This window comes from Pelophylax lessonae (assembly GCF_965119305.1).
Source record: "Pelophylax lessonae genome assembly, chromosome: 1".
NCBI lineage: Eukaryota > Metazoa > Chordata > Amphibia > Anura > Ranidae > Pelophylax > Pelophylax lessonae.
The window spans coordinates 263,186,222-263,195,769 of record NC_138768.1 but is presented as its reverse complement, the minus strand read 5'-3'; positions in this window follow the sequence as shown (position 1 = coordinate 263,195,769).

The following is a 9,548-nucleotide window of genomic DNA, read 5'->3' as shown; positions in this document are numbered from 1 at the left end:
TCAAATTCCCAGAAGGATTTAGCACAAGGACATTTTCTGACTCCTGGGAGACACATTGTGGACACTTCCAGACCAGCCACACCTACTGTTTTAAAGACTAATCTACCATTCTGCTTTAAATTCACTGACTTTGACTGTTTGGTTGTTGAAAACCAAATCCTGAAAGATCGAAATATCTCTGACTCCATTATTCTTAGATTGTAAGCTCTAAGGAGCAGGGCCCTCTGATTCCTACTGTATTAAAGTGTATTGTATTTTTACTGTCTACCCTCAAGTTGTAAAGCGCTGCTTAAACTGTCAGTGCTATATGAATAGTAATAATAATAATTATTATTCCTATGGTGGTTAAAGCTAGGAAATTGATCTCTCGCAAGGTTTCACCCTAGGGTTGGAGCAACACATTTGGTCTTGAGCCTTGGTCTCTCATTTTGTGATAAAGGCTTTTGTTCAGGGGTAGCTCTCATTGCTTCATCTGTTCACACACCTTTCTCCTGTTGGGATCTAAGTTTTGTCTTGTCGGCTCTACAGAATCATCCCTTTGGGCCATTCTGGAATGTACCATTATCCATAAGGTTTTTTTTCTGTCACGTTAGCGTTACGGCTTTATCCTGTAAACAGTCCTTCATAGTTCTTTATAAAGACAGGGTGGTTTTTAAGGCCTTTTGTCTCCTTTCTCCTTAAGGTGGTTTCCTCCTTCCACCTGAAGTGGTAGTAGGTTTAAGCCAGAATGTGTATTATTCACTGCAGAAGAAGGGAGAAGACAGTGATTATCGCTAGCGGCTATAGCAGCAAGAGAATCTGGTAGGCTGGTTGTACCCAAGCTGATCAATGAACTTGGTACATTTAGCCTGCCCATTAATGGTTCAAATCGTGTACCTTAGGTAGTGACTGCTAGTCTCACGAGATTTGAAGTGAAATATGGTAATGTCACTACTGAACGACACACTGTGCTTTCTGTTGAAGAAAAAGTTGAACCTCAAGACCTGCAGTAAAAGAATCTCCTAGCTTTTACTTTTCATTTGTTCTGTGGATCGGTGCTTTCTCCACCCCTACTACTGCTTCGTGTTTATTACCTCCCTCCTTTTTTTTATTAAAGATACATGGAAAAAATAGTGCTTTTGTCAAAAATGTTTTAACACTCATTTTTTTAAATTTGAAAAAAAGTGCATTAAAGTAGAACTAAATTAGTTTTTTTCCAGTTTGGATAGAGTGTGGGAGGCTTATAACTGTCAGTTTTTTATTTCTTTTCATCTGTGTCCCATTAGCGAGATTTGCCTTCAGTTCCTGCCCCATAACTATAATAGGAAAGTGAGAGAAAATCCCTACAAAGTGAGAGAATCATTTATTGTCACCAGAACTAGTATCCTCATTGGACGATTTCCCATCTTTTCCTGTTCTGGTGACAACCCAAACTTTAGAATTACCTTCACTTTTGGTGATCATGGTAAACATAAAAAATAGGGAAGCAATAAAAACCTGACAGGGGTTCTAATCCCTCTCATTTGAGATAGCAGAGGAAGTTTTTTTCCCCAGACTCTTACTTTGCTGTAAAGCTTGTTCACACATAACTATATATGTACTCAGCAGTGAGATTACACCTCCAGCACACAGATTGGTCTTAAGCCTAGTACAGACTAATAGTTTTTCTCTTTCGTTCATTGAGGGACACAGCTCCAGAATCTTCTTAATCATTGGGTTATGCTGCCCCCCTACAGGAGTAGGACACTAGGCAGGAAAAAGCTTTCCCGCCCCTATGGGGCAGTCACAGGGGGTATACTCCCACTTCCTGCTATAGGCATTGTTTTTTTCTTTTTGCATAGTCAGGAGTAAGGACAAAGTTCCTTGCTGGGATCTCGGGTCCTAGCATTTTAACCTTTTTTTTAAACTGATTTTTTTCCTCTTTTATTATTTTCTGTTCCTGTGAGAACTACAATCAACTGCTGGACTTGGCGACAGACTGGATAATCTGGATCCTTACAGTCTCCACAATCCAGCCAGCAAGCGCATGCGGACCTCAGCTCCACGCTAGGTCAGCCCCAACATAGCGTGGAGCTGAGGTCCGCACGCGCTTGCTGGCTGGACTGTGGAGACTGTAAGGATCCAGATTATCCAGTCTGTCGCCAAGTCCAGCAGTTGATTGCCACGACATAGCCCTACTGAATGGGGGCTGGCCTGCAAGTTAAACATCTCACGTGGACGCATACAACCTGGTTCAGGCCTCCTGGCCCGAGGCACCCCTGTTCCGATGGAGAGGTGGTCTGCCTGGAGCAGTGCCCGCCAGGTTCCATGGCATGGTGAGTAGTGTTCCCCCCTTCCCTGGTGGTTTGGATTGGACGTGCGCCCCTCCCTGGGACAGTTGGACCCCCGGGTTCCCCTCCTTCACACACAGCGTCCCCCCATATGTGTAGGTCCCCTGTGAACCCCCCCATCTACCCAGGCCTAGCTCCCCTCTCCTGTTCCCTCCCCTAGGGGGCGGCCATACCTGTTCAGATGCGTTTTGGGGGTATCGAGCGGGCGATGGGGGCCAGGGGGGTGCGCCACCAGCAGCCGATCACTCAGCCACCATTTTGCCATGGCTTGCTTGCTGTGTATTCGGCGGACATGTCATTAGTGTCCAAGTTTGATTTGGTCCTACAAAAAAGACCAGCAAAAAGCGTCCACCGCCCTCACCTGCCACCCTGTCTCCTCAGATTCTGAGTCTTATCTGGCCACTGTGAATGCGAGTCACCCTGCTGGGTCTGCGCCCATGCACCGAGTGCTCTGATAGTGAGGATGATTCCTTTTCCACTACAGCCGCGCATAAAAAAGCGCTGGTGGAGGCACTGGTTGTATCAGTGCGGGAAACTTTAAAAAATGGAGGATGCAGCTGCGTTGGAGGCGCCAGTCACCTTCAGTGCCCCGAAAATTCTCAAAAGCCTAATTTGACAAAATTGTCTCAAATTAGTGGGTATATCCTGAACGCAATGTGGTGGTTCCTAAGAGTTTGGCTAGAAGATACCTCTTTGAAGAGTCCCTGTTAAAAGTGGACGGTCCCACCTGTGGTGGATTCCCCGTTTTCCAAGCTGAACAAATCCACCCTGATTCCGGTGAAGGAGTCTTCGGCTTTTAAAGACCCTTTTGATAGGAAGGCGAAGACCTTGGTCCGGCACATGTTTACTATGGCCGGTTCAGTCCTTAGGCCGTTGTTCACCATTGCCTTGGCGTCCCAGACCTTGACAGAGTGGGCTAAGCTTTTGCGCCAGAATCTGGAGGGGGAACAACTTCCCTCTGCCTTTGTGGAGCTGGCGGACTATTTGGTCCAGGGGTTGCAGTTTCTCTGCGACGCCTCTCTGGATGCGGCTCCCTTAGTTTCTAGGCTGTCTGTGACCGCAGTAGTCCTTGGGCGCATGATGTAGCTGAAATGCTGGTCTGCGGACCAAGCTTTCAAGATGGCCTTAGCAGATCTCCCCTTTATGGATGATCGCCTATTTGGTTCTTTCATGGATGAAATCATTAAGGGAGTCACAGTAAGGAAGAGTACTCTCCTCCCACAGACCTCCAGGGGCAAGGAGTCTTTTTACAAACGTGGTCCTTTTTTCTTGGCTCATAAGCCAAGAGCAGGTCCTTCCAGACCTTCAGACAAGTCTTCTTCTGCCTGAAGGGGTGCCCTCACCCGTATCTGGGGTGGGGGGACATCTTTGTTTTTTTGGACCCGTGGACCTCTTTAATTCAAGACAGGTGGGTCCACAAGCTGATTTGGTCCAGCTACAAGATTGAATTTCGGTCTTATCCTCCAGAGAGGTTTTTTTTTTTCCAACCTACATTTGTCCCCAGACCGCTTGTGTGGTCTCCTCGGGGCAGTACAAGATTTGCTACTGTAAGCCTCTATCGATATCGAGAACACTTACCTCCATATCCTGATTATATGTTGGACATCAGCGCTTTCTCCGTTTTGCCGGGGGCAAGGAGCATTATCAATTTGTGGCGTTACCCTTTGGTCTCGCCTCAGCTCCTCGTGTGTTCAGAAATGTGTTGGCCCCAGTGTTAGCATTGTTGCGGCAGCGAGGGATTGCGTTGCTGGGGTACCTGGACGATTTTCTTCACTGTGCAGACACTGCAGGAGTTCGGTTGGACTCTGAATTTTCAGAATTCTGCTCTGGTTCTGGTGTTTCTCTCGCTGGACAAGTTCCAGAAGCTGTAGGATGCCATTCTGTTGTCCAGCAGTCAGTCGTCTCTCTGGACTTGCATGCGGTTGCTGGGCCTGATGGTGTCTACCTTCAAGACGGTTCCATTTGCTCAGTTCCACATGAGACCTCTGCAGGGAGAGATTCTTGCCAAGTGGGACAAGAATCCATAGTCTCTAGACAATCTGATCCTGTTGAGCCAGGGGACGAGAGGGTCCCTGATTTGGTGGCTTCGCTCTCCAGCTCTTCGACAGGGAAAATTCTTCCTTCACCTCTACAGGACAGTGATCACCATGGATGCCATCCTCTCCGGGTGGGGAGGTGTTCTGGGCATGGACTGTTCTCAGAGGGTTTGGACTCTGGAGGAGTCCAGGCTAACTATCTACATACTGGAAATTCAGGCGATCAGACTTAGTCCGGCCCATTGGACGATTCGTCTTCAGGGGAGTACGGTACGGATTCAATCAGACAATGCCACGGCCGTGGCATATGTCAATCACCAAGGGGGCACAAAAAGTGTCCTAGCTGGTCGGGATGTAGCCTGCATTCTAAGGTGGGCAGAACGTTTTGTTCCAGCCCTCTCTGCTGTGCATATTCCGGGGGTGGGAAATTGGCAGGCGGATTACCTAAGTCAACAGGCCTTGGACCAAGGAGAATGATTACTTCATCCAGAGGGGTTTCATCAGCTGTGTCTCGAGTGGGGAAGTCCCGAGGTGGACCTGTTGGCCTCTCGTCTCAACAGGAAGGTGCAGAGATTCATGGCAAGGGGTCGGAGATCCCTGGTCGATGCCACGGATGCATTGGTGGCTCCTTGGTGCCAGTACTGTCTGATATATGCCTTTCCCCCTCTCTAACTTCTGCCGTGACTTCTGCAAAGGATTGAGGCAGAAGGAATTATGGTCATCCTCGTGGCCCCAGACTGGCCTCGCCCGGTCTTGGTATGCAGATCTGGTATGGCTGGTCGCTGATGTCCCTTGGCGACTCCCTCTCAGGGAAGGTGTGTTGGCCCAAGGGCCGATCTTCCATCCTGCTTTACAGCTGGCTTTAACGGCTTGGCTGTTGAAAGCCAGGTGCTGAAGGATAGGGGGTTGTCTGACTCAGTGATTCCCACGCTGTTGAAGGCTAGAAAATCTACCTCTAGAAAGATTTGCCATTGCGTCTTGAAGTCGTATACTGCGTGGCGTGAGTCTCCTGGGGTTTCTCCCTGTTCCTTTTCAGTGGCTCAAATTTTGGCGTTCCTCCAAAGATGGCTATCAGGTTGTACCTGACGGCAACTGAGTCGTTTAGGAAATCAGACTCACTTTTTGTCCTTACGGATGGACCTCACAAGGGTTTGGCTGCGTCTGCCGCGACCATTTCCAGATGGATCAGACAGACGGTTGTGCAGGCCAATTCAATCAAGGGTCAGGTTCCTCCTTTCCATGTTAAGGCGCATTCCACGCAGGCGCTTAATGCCTCCTGGGCCTTTCGTCATCAGGCGTCAGTGATGCAGATTGGCAAGGTGACCACCTGGTTGTCTGTGCACACTTTCACAAAATTCTACAAAGTAGATGTGTTGACATCTGCAGATGCTGCTTTTGGCTGCAAGGTTTTGCAGGCCGCTGTTTGAGAGAACTTGGTCCTCTTTGAGGGTGTATTGTTTTCAGGTGAGCTCCAGTTGTTTCTGGTTGAGCTACATGTTACCTGGTTGGCTAGGTTTAGCCTTTGGGATTTTTTTCTGCTTTGTTTTTCCCACCCCTCATGTTTGACACTGCTTTGGGACGTCCCAATGGTCAAGAAGATTCTGGAGCTGTGTTCGTCAATGAACGAAAGAGAAAATTGGATTTTTGTCTTACTGTAAAATCCTTTTCTCTGATGTTCAATGATGGATACAGCACCCACCCCTCTATTGAGTTGGGTTATTTTTCTTCTGACATTGCTTGCAACAAAAACTGAATGCCTATAGCAGGAAGTGGGAGTATACCCCCCTGGAACTGCCCCATAGGGGTGGTAAAGTTTTTTCCTGCCTAGTGTCCTACTCCTGTAGGGGGCAGCATAACCCAATGGTCTAGGAGATTCTGGAGCTGTGTCCATCAATGAACATCAGAGAAAAGGATTTTACGGTAAGACAAAAATCCAATTTCTTTTCATTTAGCCCAGTAAGGCTAAACGAAAAAAAAAAAAAAAAAAACAGTGCTTCGGCGGAGCCGATGTACTAACAATCCGATGTCAGTACAGCGATCTTCCCTGCTGTGCTATAGTGTTCTGACAGGGGGACGGCCCCCACGCCACAACACTCTGGTCAGTGCCCTCAGCCATTGGTTGAAAGCGCTGATCAGGAGCCGATCCGCGGACCTTTTTCAGTCATGCTCCATCAACAGAAGTCAGCCGAATGGCAGGCCTCTGTATGACCAGATACAGTACACAAAGGTTGAATGTCGGACGGTTTCTATTGAACTGGCCAGTGCCGTCCGCATTCAGCCGTGTGTACTAGGCTTTACACACTTTCAGGTGCATCTCAAAAAATTTAAATATCATCAAAAAGTAAATTTATTTCAGTAATTAAATTCAAAAAGTGAAACTCCTATATATAATAATTAGATATATTTCAACCATAGACAATATGGGCTATGTGGGACTTTAAATGAGACACCAGCAGGTATGCCCAGCGTCTCTATCCCTGTATCGGAAAAAACGAATTGAAAAGGATTAAAAGAGGTGCATGGAAACCAGCCAGCCCCCAGTCTGATGTACTCACCCTCCAGTCTGCCACCAACCAAGTAGACCTGTCTCAATATACATAAAGAACAGGGGTTTAGTTTACACGCATTTGCAAACACATGTGTAAGCTGCAGAGCCTCGACACGGCACCCTGTTTTTTTTTTCTTCAACCATTTCTTTCGTTTAATTTTGATGAATATGGCCTACGGCTAGTGAAAACCCAAAATTCAGTATCTCTGAAAATTAGAATTTTACATAAGGGCTGGTGCAAGGATTTTGACACCATGGGCGAAACCTAAATCCCCCATCCTATGGGAATGAGTGACAGCGGTGGTGTGGTGATGGGACGGGGGATGAATGGCAGTGGGGGGATGGGATAGGATGAGTGTCAGGGGCATGGGATGGGATGAGTGGCAGCAGGGATGGGATGAAGGGCAGCAGGGATGGAAGGAGTGGCAGCAGAGATGGGATTGGATGAGATGAGGGGCAGCAGGGATGGGATGAGTGGCAGCAGGGATGGGGGAGGGAGGAATGGGATCAGTGGTGATGGGATAAGATGAGTGGCAGAGGTGATGGGCCCTTGTTCTGTCTACCTGTCCGGAGTATCACCAATACCTCACTCCCAGTAATGGTATGTGGTCTCGCCGTGCATCTAGCGCAGACTCCATTCAGGCACCTAACTCTTCCTCTTCTATACCTGTGTACAGGGCCTGGAGCAGTGCAGATTTGCTCCCGTTGTTATTGAAGACGGATAATGCCCAAAGGAGTGCCGACAACATCTCCCTCGCTGCAAGAGGCTATCTCACCTGTCACATGTACACGCTCAACGACAGGATGCTAGAGAAACCTTTGTTACCCTTGGTAACCACTGTATCTTCACACTGTATTAACTCTTGTACTGATATCTTCATACCCCAATGTACTTAGTGACCCGAGCTGTAACTATATGTGCTGGTACTTACATTGCACCCCTTTAGTAACTTCAGACCAAGCAAAGGCAACATTTCAAAAGCTTTACTTGAATAAATTTACATGATGACAATCACAGATAACAGTTCGGAATAAAGTACAGTCTTTTCCCTAACATCCCTAGTCCCTAACTTAGGCTTGTGGCTGCCCCAGCATACCTGCATAGGAAAGAGTCCATGATCAGATAAGTATATAAGGGCTATACTCTAATACTTTGGTGGCTTCGAAAAGGATTTCAGAATCCCAGCAATCTTCCTTCATCTTGCTGGTTACCTGTGTCTTTCCTCCTATACCGACTAAGTGTGATTGACTCTCCCCTCTTTTTTTCTCCCTCTCTTTCACTCTCAAGATCTGAGCCCCCATCTTTTTTTTATAGCACACAGGACTAGAGGGTCAGACACAAGAAAAACCCAATTACCCTCTAACTTCCTGCTGGGGCAGCAGAGATAACTAAATGCCTACAACCTCACAGTGATTACCTGCCGCAGAACGATGAACCCCTTCAGTCCCCCAGCTTATAAGTGTCATCTGCTTCAACAGCATGTGCATAAAACCTTTAGTTTTAAATATTCAGTGTGTGTGGCATGACCCCTCAGTGATTGTACTCAGAATATGAGCATTAACTAGTAGTGCTCAGGCCCTATGTCTTCTGCTTTTTTTTTTTATATAATCTTTATTTTAGTTTTCAGAAATTCAAACATACAAACAGAAAAGGACATATCAATCAGATACAGTACGTACAAAATACAACACGTAGGGGGTGGGTGTCCCCTAGAGGCAATGTAGGTAATGATAATAATGACCATGAATATTCGGGAACAGTAGAACCTCATGCATAGTGGCAAAGACGTATGGGCAAGGGCCGTAGCCCGAACATGCAACAACTAAACATTTCAATCTCCCTGATACATGCCCTATACTCTAGAGGTAAGGTAGGTGAAGCCAGAAAAGCCAGGGTCAGTAAGAAAGAGGCAGCTGCCTAGGGGGAAGGGGGCAAGGAGAAGAGGAGACAGAAGGGGGGGGGGGGGGACAGGAAGAAGGGAGAATGAGTCCATGGGTTATGTGGTAAGAATACAGCAAACGGGTATGACTGGGGTGCAACAACGTCACCATGCGTGCCGGGCTGTACCGGATTGGTGATAAAGGAAAGTCACGAGTCAGGTGCTGCGGTCAGTGCAGAGACAGGGCCACCTGAGCTGGAGGAAGTATAGTTAATCCAAACTGCCCACTTCGTATAGAACTTGTCGTACCGGTCTTTGCAGCGAGCCATCCACTCCTCAGCCGACATGATATTGTTCAGTAACTTTATCCAGTCCGCCCTGTCCGGCACCCTGGTCTGTTTCCAGAATATCGGGACCAGACGACGGGCAGCGTTCAACATGTGCGGCAAAACACTCTTCCTATAGTGGCTAAGAGGGATGGATGGCACATGCAGCAGAAAGTGTCGTGGGTCATCCGGGATGTCCACGTCCAAGATCGCCAGGACCTGTGCCCGGATGTCTGCTCAGAAAGGCCGTAGGAGCGGGCACTCCCACCAAATGTGTAGGAATGTACCCCGGTCCCCGCAGCCTCTCCAACAGCGGTCTGAGGTTCCCGGGAAGATCCGTGCAAGCCCTGAGGGTACCCTGTACCACCTTGTCATCAATTTATATCCATTTTCCTGCATCTTAGTATCGACCGTACTGGAGTGAGTCAGGTGGTACATGTGGGTTAGTT